Raw genomic sequence first — 17,865 nt, forward strand, 5'->3', positions numbered from 1 at the left:
TATTTATAATAAAATAATAGTTTCTTTTTATTTACAGTTCCAAATGCAAGTGCTATTCGAGTTAAAATATTCATAAAAAAATCAGAATTGAATTGGAACAAACTCTAGCAGAAGCTTACATGTTCCTGAAACCCAGCTGATACTTTTTAGGCATAAAGAAATTAACATAATCAATAGCAAAGTAATTTTTTCTACGACAAAAAACTTTTGAAGTACGGAAAAAGATGCCTGTTAGTCGAGGAATTTTCACTGGTCATTAGTTGCACATTAATTTTGTAACTGGTTGCTAAATAAAATTTATTTAAACAAATCCTTCTATAAACTACTCTAAACTATAGCATGTCGAAAAAAAAGTAGTAAGTATGAAATTTAAAGTGGTTTTATTGTAAGTGAGATATTGTTTAGAGTACTTTGAAGTTAATAAAAAATGAAATTGCAGATTTCAAAAGTTACGTCTTTTACTCTAAAAATATGTATTCATACTTAATACCCCTCCTATTTAAAGCATTTCTGATAAAGAGAAAGACAACCTTCTATTTAGTTTTTCGCAAAGCTCATTAATTAATCAACTAACAACGTCAGATAAGATTTAAGTTCTAGATTTATCATTTATTGGCTTAATGAAGTCTCCAAAGATTGTTTTACTACTCCCCCTGAAATAACGGAATACTTTAGAAACATTGATAGAAATTTATAATTATAAATAACATTATAGCTAAAAATCAAATAACTCACTTTTAGAAAACGAGTGTTAGGTGAGAGTTGATGCTTACACACACATGAGCGAACGCGAAGAGTATGTGTGTGCGGGTCTACGTACAGTGGAGGCCGTTTAATTCGTTGAGCGGGAAGTTCAAACATTTAATTCCCATTGGCTGATTCGGTCATATAACCTCTTTCATTGGTAAGTTTTATACTTCCCGCTCAACAAATAAAACGGCCTCCACTATACGTAGAGCATAGAAGTGTGAACGGGTTACAAGTGCAAGCATGTAAAGCGAGCAAGCAGCGAGCAGTCCGCGTGTAACTGCGAACCAGTGCACACATGTAGTAAGGAGCACTGAATAAATGGAATATTAAGTAACATCCTCAGTGTATTCCTTATTTAATCCCTAAACATAAGTACACAACAAATGGCAACGAGGATGGGATTTTTTGAAGTGCACAAGATCTCGAGTAAAGTATCGTGGCAGCATGAAGTGCTGACATAGTGCAGTGAACTTTTGTAGCATGCCGTGCGCCTTTGGGTAGCACGACTTGTTAATTTCAGTCAGTGTAATTAAACTTAAAAATTCTCGTCTTGTGAGCTTAAATGACTACAACGGGGCAATTTACAATACCTACAAATACGACTACAACTGCTATTACGTACATGCAGTCTCCATCATTACACGTGGAGCCTTTCGTCCCAGGAACTTCAGAATGGTGTAGATGGCTACAGAGACTGGAAGGAGTTTTCTCAATCATGAATCTAACACCAGAAGAAAATGTTCCGCACTTACTAGATTACATAGGCGAAACCACATTCAATAATTTGTGCAACAATATTGGAGCGGGAAATTATTACGAAAAATCATACGACACTCTGAAGGAAAAATTAAAGGAGTTAAACACTCCAGCAGTACTCAAGATCGCAGAAAATTTCAAATTTACAAGCAGAAGACTGTTTCCAGGAGAAGATACTCAAAACTACGCAAATACTCTTACAGAGATGAGTCTTACATGCAATTTCGGAAGTTTTCAAGAAACCGCATTACGAAACCAGTTTGTTTACAGTATTTTAAATCACCGGATTCAAGGCCGGCTTTTAGAAACCAAAGAAGTCACCCTTACAAAGGCTTTACAAGTAGAATTAGCAATGAAACTTTCCAAGAAAGAAGCAAATACATTACATTAAAATACGGTAAAAGTTAACTACAACAACACAAGTACACGCAATTACAAGCAACGTGCATCACAACTAAAGTCAAGTCAAAGTCATGACTGAAAGGGCAAGCAAGTTAACACTCGCAACAATAATACTACAAGTAGTGATTCAAATTCGAAGAATTTGAAATGTTATCGGTGTGGCGCCGATCATAAAGCCAATACGTATAAGTGTATAAGTTACCAGGGACTATGAAGTGCAATTTCTGTAGTAAACAATAACGTTTAGCGAATGTATGCTTGAAGAAAAAAAATTCGCCACATGCAATGGAAGAAGAAGAGACAGCAGTGGATACAGATTGCATTGAGGTCCTAAGCGTCGAAACAGAAAACGCTCTTGGAAAGAGAGCAGGCAAAACAACTTTTTCCAGGAACACTGGTGCTACGAACAGATCTACAGCTGATTACGTACTGTAAACGAAAAAAAAATGTTATAGGGTACATTACAGTAAATTTCAAGTGCGAAAATTTTTATAGTATAGGAAAATTATACATTACAAATATCGAACGATTGCCATGGATGGGGCACGAATGGATAAAAAAAATTATCAGAGAAAACGGAACAAATGTCTTATTTGATTCAATTTTACAAGTAGATATTTCAGAAACGCAAAAGAATACGTTAACCATGAAATTATTAAATAAATACAAAAACATTCCAAACGAAAATATAAGCACAATACACGAAATTCAAGCGTCATTGATACTAAAGAAGACGTTAAACCTGTTTTTCTTAAGCCCAAGGCTTTACCGTTTAAATTGATTCCTTTAGCAGATAAAGAATTAGACTTACTCATTAAAGAAAGAGTTTTAGAAAAAGATGACACTTCAGATTTCGCAACTCCTATTGTACCTGTGCTTAAGAAAAATAACCAAGTAAGAATTTGTGGAAATTATAGCATTACAATAAATTCATAGTTAAAAATAAATAAATTTTCGTTACGTACAGTAGAAGAACTTTTCTCAGAAATGGCGAGTTGTACTGCGTTTGCAAAATTAGATTTTAAATTAGCTTATTTACAATTACAAGTCGATGATAAGAGTGCTAACTTATTAATGATTATTACACATTGGGGACTATTTAAATGTAATCGGTTATTGTACGGTGTAGCCCCAGCACCAGCTATTTGGCAAGAGAAAATGGAAAGCATACTTCGTGGTATTAAAGGCGTTGAAGTTTTCCTAGACGATATTCAAAAAGCAACTAAAGATTTTACAGAGCTTATGTTAAGGGTAGAAGAAGTTTTTAAAGTACTGGATGGATATAATATAAAAATAAGTCGAGAAAAATGTGAATTTTTTGCTTCAAGAATACACTACTGCGATTACGTAATAGATAAAAACAGACTTCACAAAGATACACAAAAATGAGAATCGATAAAAATAATTAAAAGACCAACAAATATTTTAGAATTACAAGGTTTTGTTGGATTTGTTAATTGTTACGGTAGATTCATAAAAAACGTAAGTTTAATTTTAGAACCTTTGTATGAACTTTAACGTACACAAAATAAATTTACGTGGTCAAACCGCCAGAAAAAGGCATTTCTTAGAGCAAAGAAAGCTTTTACTAGTAAACAACATTTAACGTATTATGACCCAAACTTACCTCTCGTACTGGCAACGGATGCGAGCCCATACGGTGTCGGGTCAGTATTATCCCATCGTTTTCTTGATGGGACCGAAAGGCCAATACAATACATTTCACAAACGTTAAATACAACACAGAGAAAATATAGTCAGATAGATAAAGAAGCGTATGCTATTGTTCGTGTTATAAAAAAATTTTATCAATACCTTTATGGGAAGAAATTTACATTAATTACGGATTACAGGCCACTTAAACAATTTTTGCAAAAAACAAAGAATTGCCACGTTACAGTGAAATGAGAATGCAACATTACGCAATATTTCTACATGGTTTTAAATACACTATTGAGTACCAAAAATTGGAGAATAATAGCAATACAGACGGACTATCTAGACTACGTGTAATTACTACAGAAGAAAACATCGACACCATCAATTTATTCTATATAAATACTTTTGAGACTTTATCGGTTGATGCAAATACCATACTAGAATACGATTTTACAAGAATTACATAACGGTCATTTTGGATGAGTAAAAATAAAAGGTCTAGCTCGAGGGCATTGCTGGTGGCCAAATATAAGTAACAATATAGAAAAAATTGCAAAAGACTGCTTACAATGACAAAAATACAAAAATTATCCGGTCAAAACAGATATACATGTTTGGGAAGCAGCAAAACCACTTTTTGATCGTGTCCATATAGATTTTGCCGGACCATTTCTTGGAAAATATTTTTTCATTTTAGTAGATGCGTTTTCGAAGTGGCCAGAAGTGTATGTCGTAAACGATATGTTAAGTGAATCGACGATTACTGTTTGTACATAAATTTTTGGACGATTTGGAATTCCAAAGATTTTAGTATCTGATAATGGTATGACTTTCACTTCCACAACGTTCCAAGAATTTCTTAAGACCAATGGTATTGTACATAAAATAATAGCTCGATTTCACCCAGCAACGAACGGTCAAGCCAGAAGATACGTGCAAACGATAAAATTAGCACTAGGAAAATTACAGCCTAAAGAAAATCTTAAATTAGATATGCAATTGATTCCAGCACAATGTCGTCAAATGCAATTACAGGGGCTCCGCCAACAGAATTAATGTTCGGTAGAAAAATAAGACGTAGATTAGGTTTAATTAAACCAAGTGAAATTACAAAAGCAGCGGAATTTAATGACAATAAAAAATATGGAGGAATTTAAGTATGAGATAGCGTGGCGGCAAGAAAGTATGGAGAAAAAGAAAAATGGATTTCTGATAAAATAGTGCATCGAACAGGTAAATTACATTATGAAATTAAATTACATGACGTGAGAGTCTAGTTGAGACACATAAATCAATTGCAACGTATTAGAAATGTACAAGAGAAAGAAATTTTTCCATAATTTTTGTTCCGGAGGAAAAGATGGCAATGACGCGTAAAGAACCAAAAGCAATAACGAATAATCCTAACACTTCAAGATCTTCAGAGTCAACCTTGTTTATAGACAGTAATGTCTCTACAGAGTCAGGAAAAGACATTAGTCCATCTGTTAGACGAGCCAGAGGACAGAGAAAAAGACTAAAAAAAGATATGCCGCAACAAAATAATGATGCGACTAACGAAGAATTTCATACAGCAAGATCAATTCACGTAAATTCGGTAAGAAAACGGCAAATTCAAACACTTTTAAAGGATTACATTACACATTAAACACTATCTGATACGAAGGTAGGCATTCTACGTCGGGAAAAGTGTTAGGTGAGAGTCGATGCTTACACGCACATAAGCGAACGCGAAGATTATGTCTGTGCAGGTTTATGAACGTAGGGCATAGAAGTGTGAACGGGTAGCAAGTGCGAGAATGTAAAGCGAGCGAGTAGTGAGCAGTCCGCGTGTAACTGCAAACCAGTGCACATATATAGTTAGGAGCATTGAATAAATGTATTATTAAGTCACATCCTCAGTGTACACCTTATTCAATTCCTAAATACAAATACACAACAACAAGATTAATACCAACACAACTGATAAAAGTGGCAATGACGCTATAATATGTAGGTTAATTGCTGATATAGTATTTTTGAGCACAATTAAAATAGACGTACTACTGCGGAAGAAGTTCAATGATCAGTATTTACTACTTGTGAATTTAAGAAACTACTCATTATAATATGTATCAATAGACAATATTATAGCAGAGTGCAGAAAGTACACCAAAACTGTCTAAATTATTTTAATTTTAAAATGTCATAAGCGACAAATTATAGACAAATAAATGTATCTGAAATTTTATTAAAACAGTGATGGTTTTCACGAAACAGAATCCACACAATTTATAATATTAAGCTTTCTACTTCTTTATGATTTACTCAATTACTTGGTTGGCATTCTAATTCTTCAACTACAAGTTATGGCCAACAATTATAAGACAGTCTTTAAAATGGTTACATTATAGTTACATAAGAAACCATTTTAAAGGCTACCTTGTAATTTGTAGTTATAACTTTTATTACGACATATTCATACTCATACATGTCAGAAGTGTTATCTTTAAACAGTATCTCTATTAATTTTAAAGTGAGGACAGATAATGTTAAACAAGTGACAAATACATTAAGACATTTCTGTGTGATCTAGTCCATCTACACGTATACGTAAACCATTACTAAAGCCACAACATGAAACATATGCCATGTATTACTATATCCATCCCGAACGAGAAATTTATATGTATTTTTAAACATAATTTTATGAATATAATTAATATAATTATGCAAAAACTTATACAAGAACTTTTGTACAAAGCTATATCCAAATTCATGCATAAAATGAGCTCCTATTCATGCATAAGCTTATGGATATTTTTAATTATTAATTCATATATAAAATTAAAACATAACTTATTGATTTAACCACCCTGATAAACATCTTTTGTGAATACTGTAAATGGTACTCACGACAAAAACATCAAATTGAGTGAAATCCCACTTGAAAAAAGACGTAAGACGAAATTCTATGTGTGATTACTTCTATAAGAACGTTGGGAGAGCCATGTGACATGACATATGATTTCATCTTTGGCATTACATATAGAGTTTTGAATTGGTAATTCTATATGTGATTCCATGTGGAAAAACAATCGGTTAGATAGTGCCATGAAATTTTCTCGAACGTTTTGGGTGTAAGACAAGTGTCAGTGAAGATTTTTCAGAAACTGCTTACTTATGACCAAATGAACCATCGCATGAGTATCGCTCATGAGATATTGAGAGACATCAATGATGATCCTGATTTGTTGACAAGGGTCATAACTGGTAACAAATTATGAGTACATGGTTATGATATCAATATTAAAACCTCAATCGTCCCAACAGAAAAGCCTAGGTGAGCCAAGACCAAATCACAGGTGTAGGTCTCGTCACCCCCAGCAGAAGCAAAACTTCCAACTCGTATGTTATTCAACTCGGTGTAACAGAAACTGAGAAAATTATAGTATACCTAATTTCAATTGGTCTTCAAGAATGAGTTATTAAAAAAGTTAAATTTTTAGTACTATTACGTATTCGAGCACGCGCGCGAAAATACAATGTATACTTTAATATACTACTTGTGTTATACGCAATTCGCGCACTTTGATTACTTCCATATTTGCTATAGTATATGTATAAATACATGTACGAATTGTTAGTCATGTAATATAGAACGAAACAAAAAATCTTACCACACTATACCGAAATAAGGTACTTTTATCTCATTACAAAAATTTCGTCCATCGGTGCAGCATTGGTAAAAAATAGTATCCACCCTACAGAATTAAGTAAAAAAGCCTGAGATCTCACGTTGATTGTCACCCTAAGCTTCGCATAAGATCTGAGACTTACTTTACTTTCGCATCCTACATGTGGGTACTGTTCTTTTCGTGCATTTTACATGACATCAAATATGTGTACAATCAATTATTTATTATTTGGAATCTTTGTATCAGACGAGTTAAATTTTTTTTAAATTTTGGCTACTTTAAAAGTAAAGAAATCCACTCTATCTGATTGAGATTGAGGAAAATAATAGACACAGCTATTTTTCGTTGTGAAGTTGTAATTTTTTATTTAATTCGTTATATAAATATTTATATTTTAATTTTGAAATTCACCCGTGCTTTATTTCTACTAATATCAAAATTGATAACAAAAATGTAGGTTTTGGTCATGTGAAAATTATTCTTATACCACCTGGTAGAGAACATGAAATCAATCAATTTATAGGTAGGAAAGGTAGGATGTAACTTTTCTTTTAAGATACCACTTTTATTATTTTTAGAATTATAACGATCATTTATGCGAATCCGTGTATCACATATTTTTACACCTTAATACTCATTTTCTCTTTGTGAAATTATTTATGGCCTATCTGGCTTACCTTTCAAGATACCAGTGTTTGTCTAATTTTGAGAAGTTATATTGTAATAAAAATTTCTCCAAGACTTTGAAAAAGGTCCACATTAATTTATCGAACACGCCATACGAAATACATTTATTTTATTTAATAGTTCTTTTCAAGATACAGTCAAAAAACGAGAAAATTAACTCCAACCTCTCTCTATTTGTGTGCCTTAATCATGTAGTTTCCCTAAAGAACCCATCAAAATTGTTGTTTTGAGCCAATTTTTCTTCCCTTTTAGTGATACAGCGTTTTTTTTTGTTTTCAAAGGTTATTGGATCGTTAAATCATACGCATATAATACTTTATGCACGTTTACTTACGTACACCAAACGGAAAGATGTTCTTGGACAGTGATCAGCTATTTCACGTTGACTGTCACTGCCAATGCGTCAAGTACTGCTCGTACCTAACCTTACGTGTTTCTACACACTGGCATTGACGCCAACAAAGGAACAGCGTAGCCTTTATTACAGCCACGTTACGATTTCCACCATGCAGCAGTAGGTATAGAGAGAGGCTATATTATACAAATATATGTATATATATATATACATAGTTTTACCTGTGCTATTGATATTCGAGGATCGATTAACTGTGTCTTTTACGCTTCGTCAACGTGATCATAGGTGTGATTAAGTTGGTCTTGGTATTCATACTTGTCTATACGTATGAACATCTGATCATAACTCAGGTTTGCACCAATAGCTAATTAATACTATTTTTGTGTAAAAGAATGCCATGTCTGAGCCCAAGGTGATGATGAATAAAAATAAATATATAGTAACTGCGGCTTGACGAACCATTGTGCGCATGCGAGAGAGAAAAAGGGAGACGGACAAGCAGATCTTTTGCTCTGCAGTCAGTGGTGGCTGGTACGGAGATAATATCTACAGATATATACACGCCAGCGTTGGCTCGCTAGCTTATTTAACGGGTAAGCTCTCTATACAAGATGTGCCTAAAGAAGTTTTTTTCAAAAAGCATGCCAAGTTCGATTAAATGTCAAAGTTTTGCTCACTGTTTTCTTCGATTACCGTGGCGTTATGCATCAGGAGTTTTTAACGACCAATAACAAGTATTATCTTGATGTTATGTGTCACTTGCGAGAAGTAATACGAAGAAAACATCCGAAAGTGTGGAAATACAATTCATGGCTTTTGCATTATGGTAATATCTCTAGGTTCATGTTTCCTTATTAACATTATTTATTTCATTAAAATAGTTTTTTCTTTTTATAGTACAGTCTAAAGATCTTATATTTTTAAAGATTAATATTTATTCTCATTTTCAGCGCATCGCTATAAGTTTAATTATTAAGGATGAGGTGCTCCCATCATGTAGGATAGTGAATAAGACCCTCAAGCGCTCTTGGTCACTGGAAATTAGACGATCTCTGTATTTAATTAATATCTGAAATTTTTGAGCACTCTCAGGTGATTAAAATTCGGTGCTTGCTTTAATTAATAATTAAAGAAAATCTTCAAGCTATCAAGGTTACTTAGTATTAGCCACTTGCTTTATTAAATTAAAAAATGAAATCTCTGAGCGATTTGTAAATTTGATTTGTTATTTAATAATGTTATGATAAACATGAATCAGTGTTTTGGTACAGGAAGTTTATAATGATTTTTTTACTTCTAAATCAACTGGCTTTTTAAGTTAAAAAAATTTGTTTTTATCATTTATTTACATACGTATACAGCGGATAATATGACACTGTTTCCACACCACCTTGCAGTAAGTATTGCCATGCGTTTTTTTTAAAGAAAAAATTAAACTCCCTCGACAATACTTGAATAAAAAAAACTAGATAATGTGACTAGAATTGAGTTAACTTGATTAGAAATTATGCTTGGCACTACTAAAATAACTATTTTTTCTGTATCGTGTTTGTTATTTTAGATAGTTCATTTATTTATTTTTATTGGTCCTATTAATGCGTTTAGTGAATACAGAAGTAAGCAAGTAGTCACATCTTGCAAGAAATCTCTGAGTGGTGTATTTTGACCACTACATATGGGTATGTGTAAGGCAGCTTGATTGATACGTAAAGCCGAATTATTTAGGGCTACGTTACATGATAACTCAAAGAATTCAAGTGATTTGTCGGCTTTCCTCGCCCTATGGTATTGTTCGAGTAACTGTACCTTTGTAGCTGCATCTACTACTTTGCTTTTATCCTCAAGTGTCTGATCTATTATGAAAAAATTTTTGAAAATAGATGGAGGAAGACAATAAGGAAATTTAGAGAAAGAAAAAGGAGAACGAAATAAAGTGGTAAGAAAAAAAAAAAAATAAAAAATAAAAAATTTTGATTTGGTTAAAGCGTACTCTAAGTAAAACAAAAGCCTTAATTTTCCAAGGGATGCCAAATTGTTACGTTTGAACTTCTATAAGTGAAGGGCGGAACTCGTAGATTCGTTCTACAAACAAATAAATTTAATTTTTGTTTGTCAGAAATCAGCCGTCGGCCTAAAGGCTTTATTTGCTTTTTCGTCATCCCCGATGGTAAAGTTTGTTGTTTACGTCCGCATAGTAAGACGTAAAGCGACAAATGTGCAGCCGCTGGATTTCTTTACGTCCACTGAGCAGGGCGCTTCTACGAGGTCCGTGCTCTTAAATGCACACTGATTATCTATCTATATATGAGATTTATGCCAAATATTTGCATCTGTGTATATGTAGTGGCCAAGTGTTGTATTGTAGTTGTATTTTTTTTTTGACGGTCAGACGCATATGCGTGTGCACATTATCTTTTCACCTCTTCAGTGCCTTCTGCTATCCGCCTTTGCCATTGTGTCAAGTCGGTTCGTGCCTATATAAACTATTGGGATCCCAACACGTCACGTGACTTTCGCGATATATATAGCCGAGTCGGGGAAAATTAACATAGGCCTTACGGGGAAAAACCTGTTTTTATTTTTTTACGCTTGAAACGATTATAATCCTATAAAATCTGGCAAATAACACGTTTTTGAGGGACTAATAGTATTGTAACTAATTTTTTTCCTAACCCAATCGTTACATGAAGCTTAAAACCTTAATTTGAAAGTGAGAAAAGCACATTTAACCTGTACAAAAGTCATGTTTATACACATGTATGTAAGCAGCAGCGGGAGGGATTTGTACAAGTCGGCGGTCCTTTTTTTCTTGTTCCTCCTTGATTCACTTTTTCGGCGAGTCTACAGTGGTCTGGTTTGCTCGAGCTTTTCTCACACAGTTTAGTAACCGAACTAAGTCTTACATTTGCTTAAAAGACACAACAGAACTCACTCTCCAACCTCTATAGTTACTTTGGAGCACTCGATGAAAGAGAAAAGACAAAAATTGTTATGTGCAAGAAGTTTTTATACTCTTACGTTTAAGAAGGACATTTCAAGTTGGAGATCCGAACAACAAATTAAAGCTTAACCTAATTACCCTCAACTGACACGAGCACAGTCGTGGTGCAATAATTTTACAGTAATTAATGGTTAAAACTGATGATCTCTCGGATCTTACATTAAGGGGGCTCCTACGACTACTGCTGAGGTCAAAGACAAACAAAAAATAAAGTTTTGTTTTTCAATAAACAAATGTGTTTGAAAATTATTATATTTTTAAAAACGTATGAAGTGGGAAAAATGATATTTATGTGTGTAGTTTAACTTTGTACGAAAAATTAATTATTGTTTTGACCAGTCTAGTGCATACGAGGGTACAGTGGTACACCAGCTGTGTTGGTGTAGTATAGCGATGTAAAATATAGGTATGTGGTATAAATAATAAAATTATGTCGTGTTTGCATGCCTTTCTGCTATTACTCTACCTCTATAGTGTTTAGTATCTGCATGTCATTAACATCATTTAATTGAGAAACAATGGATGACGGTCCTTCTAATCCATCTAAAAAAAAAAAAATACCACGCACATAGAGTCTCAAGAGGATGGAGGAAAGGCAAGTTCATGAAAAAAAAGTATGTAACAAAATATGAGAAAAAAAGGCACTCAAGAGGTTATACCAGGTAGCCATTGCAAATATATATTTTCCAGGATTGTTAAAATAATACATAAAAATATTTAGAAGCGTTAAAATTTACAAAAAGTTTATATTTATTTAATTCCATACTCCTTATTCGATAAAAATAATGCTAGGTACATACAAACTTCAAGCTATACGAATCTCAACTTTTTGAAAACTCGCGCGATTAGGTGAACAAGTACGTCTGCTACCCACGTGACCTCCTGACCTCCCGGACACTATTTATTCATTTTCATCACAAATATCTCGCTAAAATGGTCCTTTATCCACAATTTTTAATACAGCATATTACAGAGGAAGACTTCATCTACAAAACGTATTCAGTCTGCTGGGACATTTAATTTAGGTTTATTATAAACAAAAACAAATTGTTTTTCACGCTGCCCCATAGGAACACGTGCTAATAGTTACAACTTTGAGCTCGGATTTCTCAAAATTTTGACCCATTCGAAATATAATTTAGACCACCATTAAATTCAGTAGACTTTTATTTACAAGAAATAATATATCTCTGTTTGGGGACTTTCGTGAAGGAGCCCCCTTAAGTACAAGTTGCTGTCGAAATTGTGTATGATATTTCTTGTGTTCATACGCAGTGAAGAATGTTGAAACTGTTAATTAATCACATTCTTTGGTGTACTCGTACGAATTGATTTTGTAAGATGAGCGTTTTATAAAATTGGTTGAGGTTGTACACATAGTTTTGCGACGGTAAAAATGCAACTGTATGTGTCGAAATAATAGATATTAAGTATATGACATGGGTTGTCTAATTTATATTAAACTAAAAAAACAGTCTGCTGGATTCTTACCACCAATGCGTGCTTACCCAAGAATTAATTTTATTATCGTACAAAAGTAAAGAATGGTTTTAATGTAGAAATATTCTTATGAAAGACAGTTCAAGATATAAAATTCAAACCAAGTAAATAAGAAATTGTCACAACTAATATACAATGATTATAGAACCTAACATGTTTATTTGACAATAGTTTTAGATTGAATGCGATGTTTTTATAATTACATTAATATTATTATGTATAACACACAATTCTAAAACATGCATCTAACCCATTTAATTGACTGAAGGTAGTAAAAAAAATTTTGTTTAACATTGATCATTCAATTAATTTTTCTGATTATTTATTCGTTGACTAGATTGTTTTATTGAATTTGGCGTTGTTTTCTAAAGTTTCAGAGTAATTGTTTTTATTTTTCAGTTTTTCAATATTTAATTGCGAGTACTTAAAACTCTAGCAAAAAATATACTCTTGTTCAAGAATAGATTTTTTTATATTTGTGAAAGAACTTAATTTTATATTTTTAAAAGTGTATAAAAAGTATCATTTAAATACTTATATATGACGGTGAAGAAGTGCAAATTGTTATAAAGTTTGAAAAGAAAAAATAAAAAGTTGTTGTTTAAAATTATTATTTTTTAACATTCTTTAGTTTATTTACATTTTAAGATTTTTTTTTTCTAATTGTTTTATTTCAAGACAATTTAATATTATGTATGGGTGCGTTCATCGTTATTATTCAAGATTAGACGCTGTCGAGATGAGACAATTTTCAAATTTGTATTTGAGATGGGATATTTTCAAAGTTCAGTTTTGCGACGAAACGTTTTCTTACCTAGCTGACGAATCATCATGATTATTTTTATTATCGTTGTTCTAAAAAAAAGTTTGAAAAAATGAAATAATTACGCTTGATAAATGTATTTACGATTAATGATTTTTAAACTTTATTGATGTGATGGTAAGTAAAATAAAAACCAAACATATTTCTACTGTTACTACCTGCATACTGGACTGCTACGTGTATGTGCATATTATTTTTTAACATAATTCTTAGTCAAAATTGATAGATTATAATGTATTATCATTCTAGTATACACATTATTTAATGTAAGTAATAAAAAGGGCGGCGTTAGCTCAGTGGTAAGCGTGCTTGTTACTGATACAACGCAGTTCTAGGGGTCGTGGGTTCGATTTCCGGTGAATGCAGATTTTTTCAAAAACTGTTTTCATCGGGAAAAGTTCCTGTATAACCCCGACTGTTTCAGGGCGGGTTTTTCCGTGGAATTTTCCCTCAGAGTAATTCCAGGGTTTTTCCTTGCCCCACAGGTTTTCGGGCCTGGGTGAATGCGAAACAGTGTTAGGGCTATTGGGTTATAGGGCAGGGATCACCGGCCTTACCGGCGAGGAGTGGTCCCTGAAACACGGGGCTTCTCCGGGGATGCTAATGAGCCTGGATCCGATACTGCGGTAGAGAGCGCCGGCTTAACCGGCAAGAAGTGAACGTCCTGAAATAATGGAGTCTTCTCCGGGGAAAGACTTAACAGTGGCGAGTGGACCCGATGCACCATTGGTGTAGAAAGTGCCAGCTTAACTGGCAAGGTGTGTTCCACCGGAGATACTCACACTGTGCCGAGGGATTAAGGTAGGATATGAGGAAAAAGGTTTGGAAATGGGTGTGGCAATACACCCCCACACATAGGTGGTGAGTGGGTGGCTCCCACGACTAGGCCAGTAGGCTGTCGTGGTAACCCAGTAGAAAAAAAAAATATAAGTAATAAAAAAACCTTTGTTATTTTTGTAATCAGTAGTTTGAAAAAAGGACTACATAAATTATTTAAGCTGGTAAGCTGGTAGTAATATTAAGTCATGTAATTTAATCACACTGGAGTGTTTGTATCGCAGCAGTAGTACATACTTTTTTTGTTGTTGAAAATTTTGTTTTTTATTACACGGTTTTCTTATGTAGGAACTTTTTTTGGCTAATGTTTTTGAAATTCATAATCCCTTAATTTAAAAGTTGGTTATTTGAACATTATTCAAATGCATTATACGTGTATATATTTATCAACCAGACAACTATGCTAATGAAGTAATTTTTTATCATAACTAAATTAAAAATTATTTCTTTAGAACGAACATTAAAAAAAATTTCATTATTTTAACTATCACATTGTAGAGTGCAGCGTGCAACAAGCTCGTATTCTTGTAAAACAAGATTTCAACATTCATACCAACCTTTCATTGAGGGAAAATTGGTTTACATTTCATGTGACATTTAAATGTATAAATAAATAAATGTATAATGTATGTCTGCAGAGAATCGTACGTTTATACTTTTTACAACAAATTAGAAGCGGTAAAAGTGCACATTTTCCTATAAAAATTATCAACCCCACGACCCCACGATTTTTACACCCAAAAGCAAGTATTGTTTTGCGGTGCTGTCGATACTCTGATTCTCCGCAAAAACAAGTGTACATATGTTTACCGGCCTACCCCGGTGCTTACTTGACAATTTTCGCACCATAAAATGATAAACATAGAAATCCGAATTACAGTTTTTATTAATATTTTACAAGGCAATTTTTTTTCTAATTAATGATAATTTATCAGCAAACTTGTGAACTTATAAAGAAAATAAAAGAAAAAAACCATCCATGGGGAGTTGAACCCTCAATCTTTACCAATCGAACCACTGAGCCGTGATAAATTCAAAGTTATTTGAACACGAGACTAAGTATGTTCGATGATGGCTTATCCCTTTTATAGTTGGAGTTTTTTAAATTTTGTAAACAATTCTTATAATTTCTTCAACTTTTCTGATAAAATAGTTTGAAAGAAGATTTATTCATGGAATAATGATAGTAATAATAATAATAATAATAATAATAATAATAATAATAATAATAATAATAATAGTTTACATGATATAAGGTATCAATATGTCCTTAAAAACTCAGTGATAAATAATTACATTCTAAAAGTTTTTTTTATGAGAGTTAATCAGAAATGAAAAATACAAGTGGATTTTTGGGGCCCTTTACTAGCCAATATTATAATAAACTATTTGAAAAATAAAATTAAGTCAAGTCCGTTAAGTGTAAATCTTACGTGTTGTTATGTATATGTAGATAACGTGTTTTGTATTTGTAAAGGATCACAGAGCCAACTCTAGTTATTTTTCAATTTTATTAATAAATCATACAAACATATTGAATTTTCAATAGGATAGGATTCAATAGGCAATTTCAAGTATGAGAAAATAATTTAAAAAGTTTTTTAAGTTTGAAAACTAATATTTTTATCCAATAGTTAATAAAGATAAAAAAAATTGCTTACGTTTGTACATTTTTTTGAAAAATATCTTATGTTTTGACAAAAAAGCTGAAATTTGTTTAGATTAAATATTTCATTTAAAACACAAAAAAACTTTAAAAAATTAGTAAAAAATAATGAAAATAAAACACTAAAGCCTGAAAAGTTAGGCCTTTATAGCTTGCAACGTCGATTGTGCGACAAAGTACACATAGGACAAACTGGCAGGCCTTTTTTTAAACATTTAAAATAACATTATAAGGCTTTTGTCAGCTTACAAAAATCAAATTATGCATCTCACCTGTTAAAATATAATCATGATTTTGATGCATACAGGGGGCTCCAGTTATGCAGGTACGAAGCCACCCCTTCCCCTGGCGTCGCTTCGAAACCATCCCTGCCATTGGAGCGATGGGGATACGGGACCACCTCCTCTCTCCCTAGCTTCAAAGCCACTGATAGCAGACACAGGGCCATTTCCTTTCAGTACAGCTCCTAGCAACTCCTACCTTAATCCAGGCCATTTTAACGTTTTACATCAAACTGTATTTTTAAAATTAATTCCCTCAGATTTAAATGAGCGAGCATTTTAAAAAATGTTGTTTGGAATTGTTGTTATTTTCGTAAGATAAATTTTAAAATAATAATATTATTTTTGCCCTCAATCGGATTTGAACTCTGGTGTCCAGCGTGATAGTCACATAGGCCACCTACAGTGCTATCAGATATAATTGGAGTGATAGCATAGCTAATTTCTTAAGAAGTAAATCGTCAACAGGCTGTTTGAAGCCTTGCATACCAACTATGTAATCCATTAATCACAATTGCTAGTAAGCTTCAGATAACTCCTTCTCACTATCATATTTTTACTAGCTGTTCTCCTCCCTAATAAGTCACTATTTTATATTACTTTTTCTAATACATTTTTCTTATGTTAAGTCTACTTCACACACTTGTCAATGAACTTTGCACTCTTTGTATTTTTTATCATATTCTTTTTTCTCTGTGCTCTTATCTTGTCCCATGATGATTGATAGATGAAAAAAGTTACCAGAGTTATGCATCAACTGTTATAGTGTTACCCCTTACCACAATATCATAATGGTAATAGTAACTGTCCAAAAATTTTATCAGGAGCTCAGCAATGATCAGAGTCTTGATTGTAGCATTCGAATAGATTATGGTTTTATTTATGAACGAATTAAGTAAGTACATGCATGAAAAAAGACAAAGTATCAGTTTTAAGTTAAGTTGATGTATTAAGTAGTAAAAACTTTCTATATGCTTATGGTCAAAACTGACTTGTTGCTTTTTATAAAGGAAGTGGTGGAAGCACCATCCCCGACCCCACATCAACTATGCAATCCATTAATTACAATTTTTTTATAACTTCTATGTTGAGGAAATTACGATTTATTAGTTGACAACTTTTTTGTTCAATTCTTAAGTCAAGATTTCTTCTCATCATCCTTAGAAGAAAGTTTCTAATACTTCACGTCACTGGTGAATTTTCTAATGGTTGGTTTATGTAACATGTCAATAATTGTCTTATGAAAAGTTAATTTTTTTAATAATTCATACTTTCCATCTTCTGGTTTTTCGTAAATTTTTTACCACCCATCTCTCTACGTGTCTCTTTTTAAATTTCACCCACTCTTTTTGTCGTCGTTTAACATCTCCTTCTTTGCTCTGCTGACCTTTCTCTATGATGGTAGAAAGACAAATGATGTTAAGAGAGCTATGGATCAGCCTTTACTGCTTTACCCACCACTACTTTGCAT

At 32.8% G+C, this 17,865-nt stretch overlaps 1 protein-coding gene across 1 annotated transcript in view; it reads left to right on the forward strand.

Annotated features, from left to right (window-relative positions):
• Nucleotides 1–448, forward strand: part of LOC106645715 (myosin alkali light chain 1) — a 90,906-nt gene extending 90,458 nt beyond the window's left edge. Inside the window, exon 6 of the mRNA XM_089597681.1 lies at nucleotides 38–448. The gene's annotated coding sequence lies outside the window, so the exon portion shown is untranslated. The remainder of the gene's footprint in view (nucleotides 1–37) is intronic.
• Nucleotides 449–17,865: the final 17,417 nt, after the last annotated feature.

The sequence above is a fragment of the Copidosoma floridanum genome, unplaced genomic scaffold (genome assembly GCF_036245765.1).
Source record: "Copidosoma floridanum isolate Cflo_tuat_1 unplaced genomic scaffold, Cflo_Japanese_pri ptg000004l, whole genome shotgun sequence".
Taxonomy (NCBI): Eukaryota; Metazoa; Arthropoda; class Insecta; order Hymenoptera; family Encyrtidae; genus Copidosoma; species Copidosoma floridanum.